This window comes from Nycticebus coucang, unplaced genomic scaffold (genome assembly GCF_027406575.1).
Source record: "Nycticebus coucang isolate mNycCou1 unplaced genomic scaffold, mNycCou1.pri scaffold_53, whole genome shotgun sequence".
Taxonomy (NCBI): domain Eukaryota; kingdom Metazoa; phylum Chordata; class Mammalia; order Primates; family Lorisidae; genus Nycticebus; species Nycticebus coucang.
Window position 1 is genome coordinate 404,043 of NW_026515583.1, and position 15,014 is coordinate 419,056.

The 15,014-nt window shown below is 34.3% G+C and overlaps 1 pseudogene; it reads left to right on the plus strand.

Moving 5' to 3' along the window:
- The window catches only part of LOC128579413 (ankyrin repeat domain-containing protein 12-like), a 56,133-nt pseudogene that overhangs the window by 23,566 nt on the left and 17,553 nt on the right, over positions 1-15,014 (plus strand).

Consider the following 15,014-nt stretch of genomic DNA (forward strand, 5'->3'; position numbering starts at 1 on the left):
GACTTAACCAGAATCAAGTGGAAATGTTGAACAGGCCCATATTAAGTTCAGAAATAACATCAACCATACAAAACCTCCCCATAAAGAAAAGCTTGGGACCAGATGGTTTCACATCAGAATTCTACCAAACCTTTAAAGAGGAATTAGTACGTATATTACTCAGCCTGTTCCAAAAGGTAGAAAAAGAAGGAAGACTACCCAACACGTTCTATGAAGCAAACATCACCCTGATCCCCAAACCAGGAAAAGACCCAACAAGAAAAGAAAATTATAGACCAATATCGCTAATGAATATAGATGCAAAAATATTCAACAAGATCCTAACAAACAGAATCCAGCAACACATCAAACAAATTATACATCATGATCAAGTCGGCTGTATCCCAGGGTCTCAAGGCTGGTTCAATATACGTAAATGTATAAATGTAATTTAGCACATAAGCAAAGTAAAAATCAAAGACCATGTGATTCTCTCAATCAATGCAGAAAAAGCTTTTGATAACATCTAACATCCCTTCATGATCAGAACACTTAAGAAAATTGGCATAGAAGGGACATTTCTTAAACTGATAGAGGCCATCTACAGCAAACCCACAGCCAATAACATATTGAACAGAGTTAAATTGAAATCATTTCCATTTAGATCAGGAACCAGACAAGGTTGCCCATTGTCTCCATTGCTTTTTAACATTGTAATGGAAGTTTTAGCCACTGTAATTAGGGAAAAAAAGGCAGCAAATGGTATCCACATAGGGTCAGAAGAGATCAAACTTTCGCTCTTCGCAGATGATATGACTGTATATCTGGATAACTCTACTACAAAACTCTTAGAAGTGATCAAGGAATACAGCAATGTCTCAGGTTACAAAATCAACATTCATAAATTGGTAGCCTTTATATATACCAACAATAGTCAAGCTGAAAAAACAATTAAGGACACTATCCCATTCACAGCAATGCCAAAGAAGATAAATATTTGGGAGTTTATCTAACAAAGGACATGAAAGATCTATATAAAGAGAACTATGAAACTCTAAGAAAAGAGATAGCCGAGAATGTTAATAAATGGAAAAACATATCATGCTCATGGATGGGAAGAATCAACATTGTTAAAATGTCCATACTACCCAAAGCAATATATAACTTCAACGCAATCCCTATTAAAGTTCCACTGTCATACTTTAAAGATCTTGAAAAAACAATACTTCATTTTATATGGAATCAGAAAAAACCTCGAATAGCCAAGACATTACTCAAAAATAAAAACAAAGCAGAGGAATTACGCTACCAGACCTCAGACTATACTACAAATCAATAGTGATCAAAACAGCATGGTATTGGCACAAAAACAGAGAAGTAGATGTCTGGAACAGAATAGAGAACCAAGAGATGAATCCAACTACTTACTATTATTTAATCTTTGACAAGCCAAATAAAAACATTCAGTGGGGAAAAGATTCCCTATTTAACAAATGGTGCTGGGTGAACTGGCTGGCAACCTGTAGAAGTCTGAAACTGGACCCACACCTTTCACCATTAACCAAGATAGACTCTTACTGGATTAAAGATTTAAACTTAAGACATGAAACTATGAAAATACTAGAAGAGAGTGCAGGGAAAACCCTTGAAGAAATTGGGTTGGACGAGTTTTTTATGAGAAGGACCCCCCAGGCAATTGAAGCAGCTTCAAAAATACACTATTGGGACTTGATCAAACTAAAAAGCTTCTGCACAGCCAAGAACACAGCAAGTAAAGCAAGCAAACAGCCCACAGAATGGAAGAATATATTTGCAGGTTATGTCTCCGACAAAGGTTTAATAACCAGAATCCACAGAGAACTCAAACGCATCAGCAAGAAAAGAACAAGGGATACCATTGCAGGCTGGGCAAGAGACTTGAAAAAAACTTCTCTGAAGAAGACAGGCTCGCAGCCTTCAGACATATGAAAAAATGCTCATCATATTTAATCATCAGAGAAATGCAAATCAAAACTATTTTGAGATATCATCTAACTCCAGTAAGACTAACCTATATCACAAAATCTCAAGACCAGAGATTTTGGCGTGGATGTGGAGAAAAGGGAACACTTTTGCACTGCCGGTGGGAATGCAAATTAATATATTCCTTTTTGAAAGATGTTTGGAGAACACTTAGATATATAAAAATAGATCTGCCATTCAATCCTGTAATTCCTCTGCTGGGCATATACCCAGAAGACCAAAAATCACATCGTAACAAAGATATTTGTACCAGAATGTTTATTGCAGTCCTTTTCATAATTGATAAGTCATGGAAAAAGCCCAAGTGCCCATTGATCCACGAATGGATTAATAAATTGTTGTATATGTACACCATGGAATACTATGCAGCCTTGAAGAAAGATGGAGACTTTACCTCTTTCATGTTTACATGGATGGAGCTGGAACATATTTTTCTCAGTAAAGTGTCTCGAGAATGGAAGAAAAAGTATCCAATGTACTCACCCCTACTATGAAACTAATTTAGGACCTTCACATGAAAGTTAGAACCCAGTTACAACCTAAGAATAGGGGGAAGGGCGAAAGGGTGGGGAGGGAGGGAGGAGGGGGGTAGAGGGAGGTGAATTGAAAGGATCACACCTGTGGTGCATCTTACAAGGGTATATATGAAGCTTAGTAAATGTGGAATGTAAATGCCTTAGCAAAGTAACTAAGAAAATGCCAGGAGGGCCATGTCAACTAATGTGATGAAAATGTGTCAAACCGTCTATGAACCAAGTGTAATTAATGTACACAGCTATGATTAATAAAATAAAAAAATACTTAGTTCCTTGAGAGATTGCACAAATCAGCGCTGGAATTAGGAAGGTAATTTGAAGGAGTACTGATATATAGGCTTAGCAGTAATTAAGAAGAATAAAATTATAATGAACGAAGAAGTTTCAAAGATGTAATACTAAGCAATGTTTGAAATGTTATTGAAGTTTAATTGTACTAGAAAAAATCACTAAAGTACAAGTTTTATTAGGAATAAATTTTCAAATGTTATTTTCAGAAAATAATAGAATTAAAATTTTTTTTAGTGCATTCAAGATGAAATTTCTTTACATAATATAATAAAACCCCATTGCTTTTTTTGTCTGGCTATTGCTAGTATACATGTATAGCATAAATCAAAAAAGTCATCTATGTTTGCTTTTGAATAATTGCATTTGTTTCAAATTCTTACATTTTTATTAATAATTCCAGAGAAAGAAGGTTCAGAAAAGAAGAAAACAAAATAAGAAGCTGGAAATAAGAAACCTACACCAGGTAGCATTCTTTTTGGTTATCCACTCTCTGAGCGAAAACAGATGGCACTTCTTATGCAGATGACAGCAAGAGATGACAGTCCAGGTGATACCTACCATCATTGACTTAATTTGTAGCCTTAGTTTTCCTCAGACAACTCTAGCCTGTCTTAATAATTATTTTTAACTACTTTTAATTTTTATCTTTTCTTGGATTTAATCAGAATTACTTATGCCATGGGATTTAATCAGAATTACTTACACCATGAGTTTGTTATTTTATGATTATTTGTGTGACAGTTCATTGATTGGCTATATCCTCCATTAAATTAGAAGCTGTACAAGAGCAAGAGTCTTTGTACTTGTGGACATTCAGTAAATATTAAATAAAATAAATAATTTAGAAAGTGATTGATCCACCTTGAGAAATTTCTTGCAGAACTATGTGCTTTTACCTTTTTTGATGACTTTTTTCATCTTACTTTCTATAAGTCTGCTTCTAGGATATAGTTTTCTTTTCAGTTAACTCTGTCAGTACCATGCCCTAACCAATTGTGCCACTGGAGCATTTCTTTTCAGTTAACTAGCATCCTGCTGATAAACTGGTAATCTTATCACATTGCTACTTTTAGAAGTAAGTGTGTTAATCTGTATTTTATTGCTTAAAATCTACTACATTCTTCTAAAAGGAAAACATCTGCTGTGTACTAAGTTTATTTCATATTTAATTTCACATTTCCAGTTAAGATGATGTGCCACGTGTATGTGTGTGTTTATTCATGTACTGTATGCTCCAGAAATAAATTGGAGATGGATTACCAGCAGGACAAAAAGAGGGAACAGACTAAACAAACTGCTGATTTATTAAAAGGAGCTAAAAAGGTAGATAAAATCTAGTCCCCAGCTGGACTGAAGTAGTTATTACTATTCAGCAATGAACAAATTCAGAAGAAAAAGAAATTAATTGTATAGTTTTCATTCAGCGTGAATTCAAACATCTTTATTTAAGACTCCGGGTAGCATAATGGATCCTCTTGTAATGGATTGGAAAGATTTTTTCAATGTACTTTTTCCTATATTGACTCTTTTTACTCGGATGCAATGGTTAATTCCTTACAGTTTCTAAGTATCATAATTTCAGTTAAAGCATGAATGTATCTAAATATGTTTTGCTACTAAAAACTTTTTAGGGCTTCCTGCTTTTTGAAATAGTTATGTTATGGTTACTCTTAACCTTTTCCACCTTCAACTTGAGAAAGACTGTGGCCAAATTAAAGATTTCTTACATTGCTAAAATTTTAAATGTTTTCTATCAAATGCCGACTTTGAATTAGGTTTAATAGTTAAATGAAAAGACGTTTTAAAAAAACTTTTTTTTCTCCAGTGCCGTGAACTTTTGTCCTTTACAGAATAAAGAATTAATATATTAAGACAAGAAGTAAAAATCCTCCTTCATCTCCAGTGACCTCTGCTAAAGAGACAACCACTATCAACAATTTCTTATCTGTATTTCCAGGGATGTTTTAGGTGTAACCATACAAATATACATATATTTTTGTTATGGTTTGTCATAAATAGCATTATAAATAGTTGGCTATAGTTGGCTTTTTTAAGGCTAGCTCTTAGTTTTCTTTATTAATATGTATAAACTAGATTGGAAAGCTTTTAAAATATCAAGCTGTTTTCTGTCATATAGGTATTCTCAGAGTGTACAGTTCATTGTTTTACTCGTAGATCAATCTTTAGTTTTTAAGGAATTCAACAAGCTAATTTTCTTAAATAATTTGACCACAAAAATTATCAAACAGTTAATTTAATCAAGTATTTTCAAGTACCACTGTAAGTCAAGAAGTCTTCTAAGCAATGAGGGAGGGTATAGTGATGAATTAGATAGACGAGGTTCTTGCTCAATAACGTTATGGAAATACTTAGATAGGAAACTGTAATTGAGTTAATGTGCTTTAATTCCAAAAGATAAACTTTAAACTTACTTCTTTTTAATGAATGAGTGATACTGAGAATTTCGATCATGTCATGTTGCAACACTGATAACTTTCATAGATGTTTTTCTCTTAAAACATAGATTTTTTTTCTCTTATTTATAACTTTCTTTTATAAGTTTCTTTTATAACTTTCTTTTAAAAGTTATAAATATTCAGAATTAGTTAACACTGTGTGTGTGTGTGTGTGTGTGTGTGTGTGTGTGTTTTGAATTCTAAATTGATTAAGAAACCAGAGTTTTTTTTAGTAGTTCTGAAATGGAGCAGGAGATTTAGGGTATTTTATAGTTTAACTTTCTTGGTTTTTGATAATAGAAACTACAACAAATACCAAAATAAAGGAATCAAAGCAAAGCACAATTTCTGTAGGCCTTTTTCCAGGTCACCTGTATTTTTTGTTGACCTTTGATTTCATTTTTCATACTAAAACCATGGTGACTTTAATTTGTACTTAATATCAGAACAAAACAACTCTAGTGGTTTGTCTTTGTTAGAGGTGTACATTCCAGTCTTCAAGTTTGTTTCATCTAGGTCTTAGAATAATAGCATAACATTGTCTTGGCAAAATATATTTAGCAATTCATCAAATTACTCACTAAGCAAACATTTTCAGGATGCATACTTGATACATTTTTATTACTTTAAACAAATTTTATGAATTGACAGAATAAAACATTTTCTAAATTGGCTTGTGATACTTGACAAGCCTGAGGGGAATATCTATTCCATGTATTTGGATAAAGTTATTAATGTATCATTCAGGTCATGTTTTGAATTGTTAGGGTGAGAAAGTATTCCCTGTGTTCCTGGAAATTAGTATGTTACCAATAAAAACCTTTAAGGGTACAAAATATTTAGCCTATTTTGTTAACTTTCTTCTTTTTTGTACATTCCACACCAAATCATCCATCACAAACAACCCCAACCCAAAAGAAAACTCCCAGTTCTTCATCGCGACAAAAAGATAAAGTTAATTAAAGAAATGAACGTGGTGAAACTCCTTTACACATGGCAGCTATTAGAGGAGATGTGAAACAAGTTAAAGAATTAATAAGTTTAGGGGCGAATGTGAAAGATTTTGCAGGTAAGACAAGTAATTTAGGACTAATATTCAAGAACTAAAATTTGAACAGATCCTGTTAAAATTTAATCCACATTTCTTTATTCCTTTTGCTGAAGTGAAAGACTTCTAAAAGTATTACTACAAAACTTCTGAAGTGTGTATATAAAACTCAGATCTCTATTATAATTTCATGTCAGTAATAACTCACAGTTTTGTGTATTAAACTTATATTTTAGTTAACGTATTACATTGTAATTCTTTATCCAATTTAGGTTCTATTCTAGGTGATTTTGAGTGATATAATGTTTTCAAAGTAATTAATTCATTCTTAATTCTATTAAGAATATTTGTTAACTTGCAGATGAGGACTGTGAGAGAATGGTATTGTTATTTTTATTTTCGTCACTCAAGTAGTATACTAGTGCATTTTTACTGTAAAGAGTACTAACAGTAAAAGTATGCCAGGAATATAGAAATTCCCTTTAATTTCACATACGACAGGACTCTATCCCCAGTTTCTTTCTCTTCCCCAGAAATGTTAACAATTAGAGGTTATGCTTTCACTGCATTTTCATAGTCCTATATATATAATGAGGATATATATTTAGATAACAGACTTTTCAAAAATGAAATTACTTCTGTATTAGTCTGTAGTTCTGCAGCGTTAGCTATTAATGTCTTACAGATGTTCCTCCTATAAAAGGAGACCTACTTCATTCATGTTTAACAGCTACATAATAATTTTGTAGTATAAATTTCTATAGGCAACATGGTAGTAAAAATCCATATAGAAACATCTTTGTATATAGATAATGAAAACAGTTAAACAGAAGTGAAATTGCTAAATCAAAAGAGATGTATATTTAAAGTTTTGAAATAGTGGCTGATGGCCAACCAAAAAAACCTGTATAAATTCATACTGTCATTAATAGTATATGAAAGAGCCGTTTTCCTTATATCTTCACTAAAAGTGGGTATTATCAACTTATTAATATGAAAAGTATAAAAAGAAAAATCTTAATTTTGGATTTTTGTAATCAGTAGTGACAGTAAACATTTTTCTTGTGTTGATTATAAATTTATGCATATTTTGTGAATTGTCGAATCCACTACTTTGCCTGTTTTCTTTTGGTTTGGTACAGTTTTTAACATAAGAGCCCTTCTTCATTTAGACTAGGTTTTATTTCTCTGTCAGATATGTAAAGATTTTCACTGTGGCTTATTTTGAACTCTTGCTGTAATATTATACTGTGGTTTTATATAAACATATCAATTGCTCTTTTCATTTGTGGGTTTTTGTTTGATATTTAAGAAAGCTTTCTATTGTAGCACTATCTTTTTATATTTCTACTTTACAGATTTTATTTTTACATGTAGCCCTATTATACTATACCTGGAATTTATGTCTCTGGTATGAGGGGGGAAAGGTGTGATAAATAAGACCTACTTTAAAGAAAGATTAAGGGCTGGGCACAGTGTGGCTCATGCCAGAAATTACCCACACACTGGGAAGCCCATGTGGGTGGATTACTTGAACTCAGGAGTTTCTATTTTTTTCCTCTTTTTTCTTTCTTTCTTTTTTTTTTGAGACAGAGTCTCACTGTGGTGTCCTCAGTAGAGTGCTGAGGCATCAGTAGCTCACAGCAACCTAAAAATCTTAAGCTTAAGCTATTTTCTTGCCTCAGCCTTACAAGTAGCTGGAACTACGGGCAGCCGCAGTTCAGGTCATTTTTGTCTGTTGCCTGCAGTCTTTTTAGCATTTCCAAATAGTAGACTTGATGAGCTGTCCCACAGATACAAATTCATAATGAGCAATTTCTCTGGTATTAGTAAAGGTTAGCAACATCATTTTGACTCTTTATTTGGACTGACAGAACATCTGTGGTTGTGGTGAATTGGCTGATTTCCATTTTGCACTTTGACCCTTTGTTTTAGGATTGTTATTGTTATTGGTACGCCCATGTTTCATCACCTGTGATAACGTGGAGCAAAACATCATCTTGCCTCTCCAAAAGGTCTTGGCACACTTTGATTCTCTTTTGCTTTTGTTCATTGGTGAGCTCCTTCAGGACCATTTTTGTACACCTCTTTCTCATGCCAAGAGTTTTGGTTAACATTTTCCTATTTCTCTGTCAATGTTTACTTGGTATCCTGTGCTTCTCACAGTCAGCTGATGATTTTGATCCACAATTCAACAGATTTTTGCAATGTTTTCATCAGTTCTCATTACTGGCCACCCTGACCTCTCTTCATCAGTGATGTTTTCTCTCCCCTCAGAAAAATGTTTCATCCATTTGTACACTGCTGTTTTCTATATGGCATTATCCCCATAAACTCAGACTAACATGTCCCTGATTTCATTTCTGCTCTTGCCAAGTTTAACAAGAAATTTAATGTTTGTTCATTGCTCTAATTGAAGCTCTGACATTCTCACAGTATACGAACACACAAAAGCAATAATGAATACCACTCAGTGAGTCACCACCACATATCAACACAGACACAGCTGTAAGATGTTGATATACCAAGGTTATGTATGAAACTTTACTGAGCTATTTAATAACAGTACTGCCAACTGTAAGCCCACAGTCCCAGGTTCCCGAACTTAATTGTCAGACCCCATATTTTCTTCTTTGTATTTCTTAATGTTTTCTAATATTTCTTTTGTGAACATGGTACCTTTTTATTACAAAAGTAATTGAAATGATAAATTTTTTAGTTAAAATAAGTATTAAATTCAGAAAATATTGTATCAAAAGAACAAAGCCTTTAAAACATAATGGGTTTGTTTCCTGAAAGACTAATCAAGCTTATTAGTACTTCACCTCCTTTTACCAGTCTTTTTCATAGTTTAAATGATTATAAATTGTCAAGTTTATGTTTATTGGATAAACTTAAGTAGTTAATACTTTTGTCACATAATTTAGCCCGTTGGAATATACTTGACCCTTGAACAACACAGGTTTGAACTGTGTGAATCCATTTATATGAAGAATTTTTTCAGTAAATATATGGAATTCTTTGAGATTTCCAACAATTTTTAAAAATTCAAACTATGTAGCCTAGAACTATTGAAAAAATTAAGAAAGCGGTATGTCATGAATGTATAAAATATGTGTAGATACTAGTCTATTTTATCATTTACTGCCATAAAATATACACAGATGCATTATTAAAAAGTTAAAATTTGTAAAAATTTGAAGAGAATGGATGTCAGCCTGAACAGGGTTTTTAATGTAGATTAAAAGGGCCTTATTCTGGAAAAAGTATTCCAGAAAGGACAATTATTAGTAAGGAAGAGAAGTGAGCACCATTATTTGGGACATTAACGTATAAGCTAATTCTGGTGTTTCGTGCAAATGCAATTAGGTTAATGATCAATATTTATCTGTAAAGTATTTGCTAACTCCTCCTGACTGTGACAGGACAAGGTAAACACCAGGGTCAGTCAGGAAGGCCTGAACAAGAACTCCTTTCTAGATTGGTTCCATCAGTGCTTTGTCCCTGAAGTCAGAAAGTACCTTGCCAACAAGGAACTGCCTTTTAAAGTTCTTTTAATATTAGACAATGCCTGTGGCTAACCAGGATACCTTGATTGTAACACCAAAAGCATTAGTCTACTTGCCCCCAAATATAATGTGTCTAAATCAGCTTCAAGATCAGAAGATAGAAGATCATAAGGATCTTTAAGGCTCATTACACATGGTATTCCATGGAAAAGGAAAAGAAAACACTGATAGAACATTAGGAAAAGCCTGGAAAGATAATACCATTGAAAAGATGGTATTGTATATTGTCTCCTTCGCTGTACAGAAGCTTTTCAGTTTAATGAAGTCCCATTTGTTTATTTTTGTTGTTGTTGCAATTGCCGTGGCAGTCTTCTTCATGAAGTCTTTCCCCAGGCCAATATCTTCCAGTGTTTTTCCTATGCTTTCTTGGAGGATTTTTATTGTTTCATGCCTTAAGTTTAAGTCCTTTATCCATCTTGAATCAATTTTTGTGAGTGGGGAAAGGTGTGGGTCCAGTTTCAGTCTTTTACATGTAGACATCCAGTTCTCCCAACACCATTTATTGAATAGGGAGTCTTTCCCTCAAGGTATGTTCTTGTTTGGTTTATCGAAGATTAGGTGGTTGTAAAATGTTAGTTTCATTTCTTGGTTTTCAATTCGATTCCAAGTGTCTATGTCTCTGTTTTTACCTACACAATGGGAAAGGATATTTGCATATTTTCAATCAGACAAAAGCTTGATAACTAGGATCTATAGAGAACTCAAATTAATCCACATGAAAAAAGCCAAAAATCCCTTATATCAATGGGCAAGAGACATGAATAGAACTTTCTCTAAAGACGACAGATGAATGGCTAACAAACACATGAAAAAATGTTCATCATCTCTATATGTTAGAGAAATGCAAATCAAAACAACCCTGAGATGTCATCTAACCCCAGTGAGAATGGCCCACATCACAAAATCTCAAAACTGCAGATGCTGGCGTGGATGTGGAGAGAAGGGAACACTTTTACACTGCTGTTGGGACTGAAAACTAGTACAACCTTTCTGGAAGGAAGTATGGAGAAACCTCAAAGCACTCAAGCTAGACCTCCCATTTGATCCTGCAATCCCATTACTGGGCATCTACCCAGAAGGAAAGAAATCCTTTTATCATAAGGACACTTGTACTAGACTGTTTATTGCAGCTCAATTTACAATCGCCAAAATGCGGAAACAGCCTAAATGCCCACCAACCCAGGAATGGATTAACAAGCTGTGGTATATGTATACCATGGAATACTATTCAGCCATTAAAAAAATGGAGACTTTACATCCTTCGTATTAACCTGGATGGAAATGGAAGACATTATTCTTAGTAAAGCATCACAAGAATGGAGAAGCATGAATCCTATGTACTCAATTTTGATATGAGGACAATTAATGACAATTATGGTTATGGCGGTGGAACAGAAAGAGGGAAGGAGGGAGGTGGGTGGGGCCTTGGTGTGTGTCACACTTTATGGGGGCAAGACATGATTGCAAGAGGGACTTTACCTAACAATTGCAATCAGTGTAACCTGGCTTATTGTACCCTCAATGAATCCCCAACAATAAAAAAAAAAGAAGAAAAGATGGTATTGTAATAGAAAAGGCTATGAGAGGACAGTATGGTGGGTAAATCTAGCACTTTGGCTATGGCAGGAGGATTGCTTGAGGCCAGAATTTCGAGACAAACCTGAGCAAGGGCAAGACCCTCTATGAAAAAATAGAAAAATTAGCCAGATGTGGTAGTACACGTATGTAGTCCAGCTACTTGACTGGAGCCTGAGGCAGGAGGATCCCTTGTACACCGAAGTTTGAGATTGCAGTGAGTTATGATAATGCCACTATACTCTAGCCCAGGTGACAGAGCAAAAGCCTGTCTCAAAAGAAAAAAAAAAAAAAAACTAGGCTCGACACCTGTAGCTCAGTGGCTAGGATGCCAGTCACATACACCAGAGCTGATGAGTTTGAATCCAGCCCTGGCCTGCCACACTAACAATGACAACCACAACCAAAAGATAGGGTTTTTGGGAGGCTGATGCAATAGAAGTGCTTAAGCCCAAGAGTTTGAGGTTGTTGTGAGCTGTGACACCATGGCACTCTACCAAAGGCAACATAGTGAGACTCTTGTCTCAAAAACAAATAATAAAACCTCAAAACTTTGAAAGCCATCAAGTCCCAAACAGTAAATACCTGCTGAAGAAAACTGTATCTGAATGTTATGTATGACTTTCACAGTATTTACCTCAGAGCCAATCAAGGAAATCATGAGATTATGACAAAAATGGTGGTGGGTCAAGGGTTTCAAGATGCAGATTTTGAGGAAATTTAAGAGTTAATGGACATAAAAGAAGTATTAACCGAAGATGACTTGATGAGTGCTTCTAAACCATTACCAGGTGATGAGGAGGATTTAGAAGAACAGTGCCAGAAACAAGTTGACAGTCTGGCAGAAGGGTTCCAATTACTCAAAATTTTTTTGACTTTTTTTGTAATGACATGGACCTTCCTATTATACAGGCACTGGACTAAGGTAAATGGTGGAAGGAGGGTTGGTATCATACAAAAACATAAACATTTTTAGAGATTGGAAAAGCAAAAAAGTGAAATTACCATGTATCTTTTGTAAAGTTACGCCAACTGTGCCTGTCTCACCCACCTTTTCTTCTAACTCCACCTCTTTCACCTCTGCTACCCCTGAGACAGCAAGACCAGCCCCTCTTCTCTCCTCATCCTACTGTGAAAATGTCAGGGATGAAGGTCTGTGTGATGATGCATTTCCACTTAATGAATAGTAAACATGCTTTCCGTTTCTTATGATTTTCTTGGTAACATTCTTTATCTTTATTGTAAGAATACAATATATAATACATATGAAATACAAGATATGTGTTAATCAACTGTTACTGGTTAAGCTTCTAGTCAGCATTTGGCTATTAGTAAAGCTTTGGGGGAGTCAAAGTTACATGTGGATTTTGAACTGCGTGAGGGTTGGTGCCCCTAACCCTCATGTTTTTCAAGGATCAACTATAATACTATCTTGAACAATGCTTCAGTAAAGTTAATGTTTTTCTTAGATAACTTATTTTCAGTGGCTGCTGCTTTACTTATTTTTCCTCTTATATCATGTGAAATTTAGAATTCACATGTCACACGTAGGTTTGTATATGAAAAGCATGTAGCTTGAATTAGTGCAAGTGAATCATATGTCAAATTAATATTCTAACTTCAGGTTGGACACTACTGCATGAAGCTTGTAATGTTGGATATTACAATGTTGCTAAGATACTTATAGCTGCTGGAGCAGATGTTAACACACAGGGGTTAGATGATGACACTCCACTCCATGATTCTGCCAGTAGTGGGCACAGAGATACAAGTATGATAGAAAAAACAGTAATTCACATTTTTTAAATAAAAATTCAACCCATAGTTATTTTGTTCATTTTTTAGTCATATGATCTATGTCATAATTTCATTCATTGCTTAATCAACTCATCTATATTTTTTCTTCTACTTTCTAACTTATAAATCATAGTCAGATTTAGCCTTTTCATAAAATAATCTACTTAATTTGCTAATTGATTAAATATTTTGGAAAAATTTTCATTTCAAGACATTCCACTATCAGAGATACTGGTTAAAGTGTACTTTACATAAAATACAAATTTAATGTCATGTTGCCTGTCTTTTAAAAGGCATTTTACTTTAATTGAGACAAAAATGGAATTTGGAGGGAAAATAGATAGAAGTTCAGTTCCGACCTGGCCAGTTTACTAGGCTGTGATCTTCTCTGAATCTCCATTTCCTCATCTTTAAATTAGATAATAAATAATACCTGTCAAAAGGGGATATTTTAAAGGAAAAAAAAAGATACTCTACACATAAGCACATGTTGAAATCTTAAAATGTTACAGCAGTGTCAAAGGTAAAATATCAAAAAGCTGCCTTTCTATTGCTGCATTTCAAATATACCAAAATATTTTTGAACTAAAATTTTGATAAAAATGCTTTATTTTTCCATGTTTGTCAATAAAAACGTTTTTATTTTGAGGGAAGAAAAATGTAATCTGTAGCTATTAATTTTCTGAAGTTGGTCCTTGCTTTCTATTGGACTGTCCTTTCGGCTTCCTGGGCAATTTATACAAGCCTACATGATAGCAGATGCCCTGTCATTGTCTACTGATGCTCTTGTCTAGAGCCATGTTTCCTGCACTAGACTGCAAAAACCAGGCATATGGGCATTTTGTGTTGTACTGTGTTATTGACTCTGGAACTGCTTGTCCCATAAGAAATGCTCAATAAATTTAGCATTACTATATGTGTTAGTAGTTGGAAAGATACATAGGTGGATGGATGAATGGATGACTGAGATGAACGTTAAAACTTAATCCATAAGGCCTGACAGCATACAGGGTACATTGCCGGTTTGTCTTAGTTTATCAGAAACTGATATATTTTCTGGCTATGATATTTTAAATACTATACCTTTTGCCCCCCCTTTTTATTTAACATTATTGATTATTTACCAAAGATGAGTCATTTTCTGTAAGTGTGATATATAAAGGTTTCCCGATTTTTCAGTATAATTTTAAGAATTATGCTTGTGACTAAGACATGGTTTCTGTGAGTACATGTTTCTAAATATGCACATAATTGCAAAATATTTCCAGAAGCTGACCTTTGAGCTCATGCCTTTATAAGGACTCCATACTATTTCCAATCTCTTTCTAGAGGGAGAGTGGCATGCTGTTTTCAAGGGGCCTTTCCTTTTCCTCCTCCCGGCATGCCTAGGATAGTAGGAGTCACAATTCACGAGCTTTGAGAGCTATTTTCTCCTTGTTCTTTTACATGTGCCTACGGAGGAGGGAAATGAGAGCTACCAAAAACTCATTTCTGCACACGTATGTCTGTTGTATCTATTACATGGGTCACTACAAAAGTTTCCAGACGCTGTTTTGTGGTCCTTATTTCACTACCAAGGAGCACTGTTGACAGCATGCTTTCTGATTCATCTGTGTAAGTTTCAACTTGCTTGGATAACTGATACTGCTGACAGAGCTTCATTTGTTTGTGTTCATGTGAATTTTACACTTTTTTAATTTTTATTTTATCTCAAAACTTTTGTAATGACTCATGGAAGAGC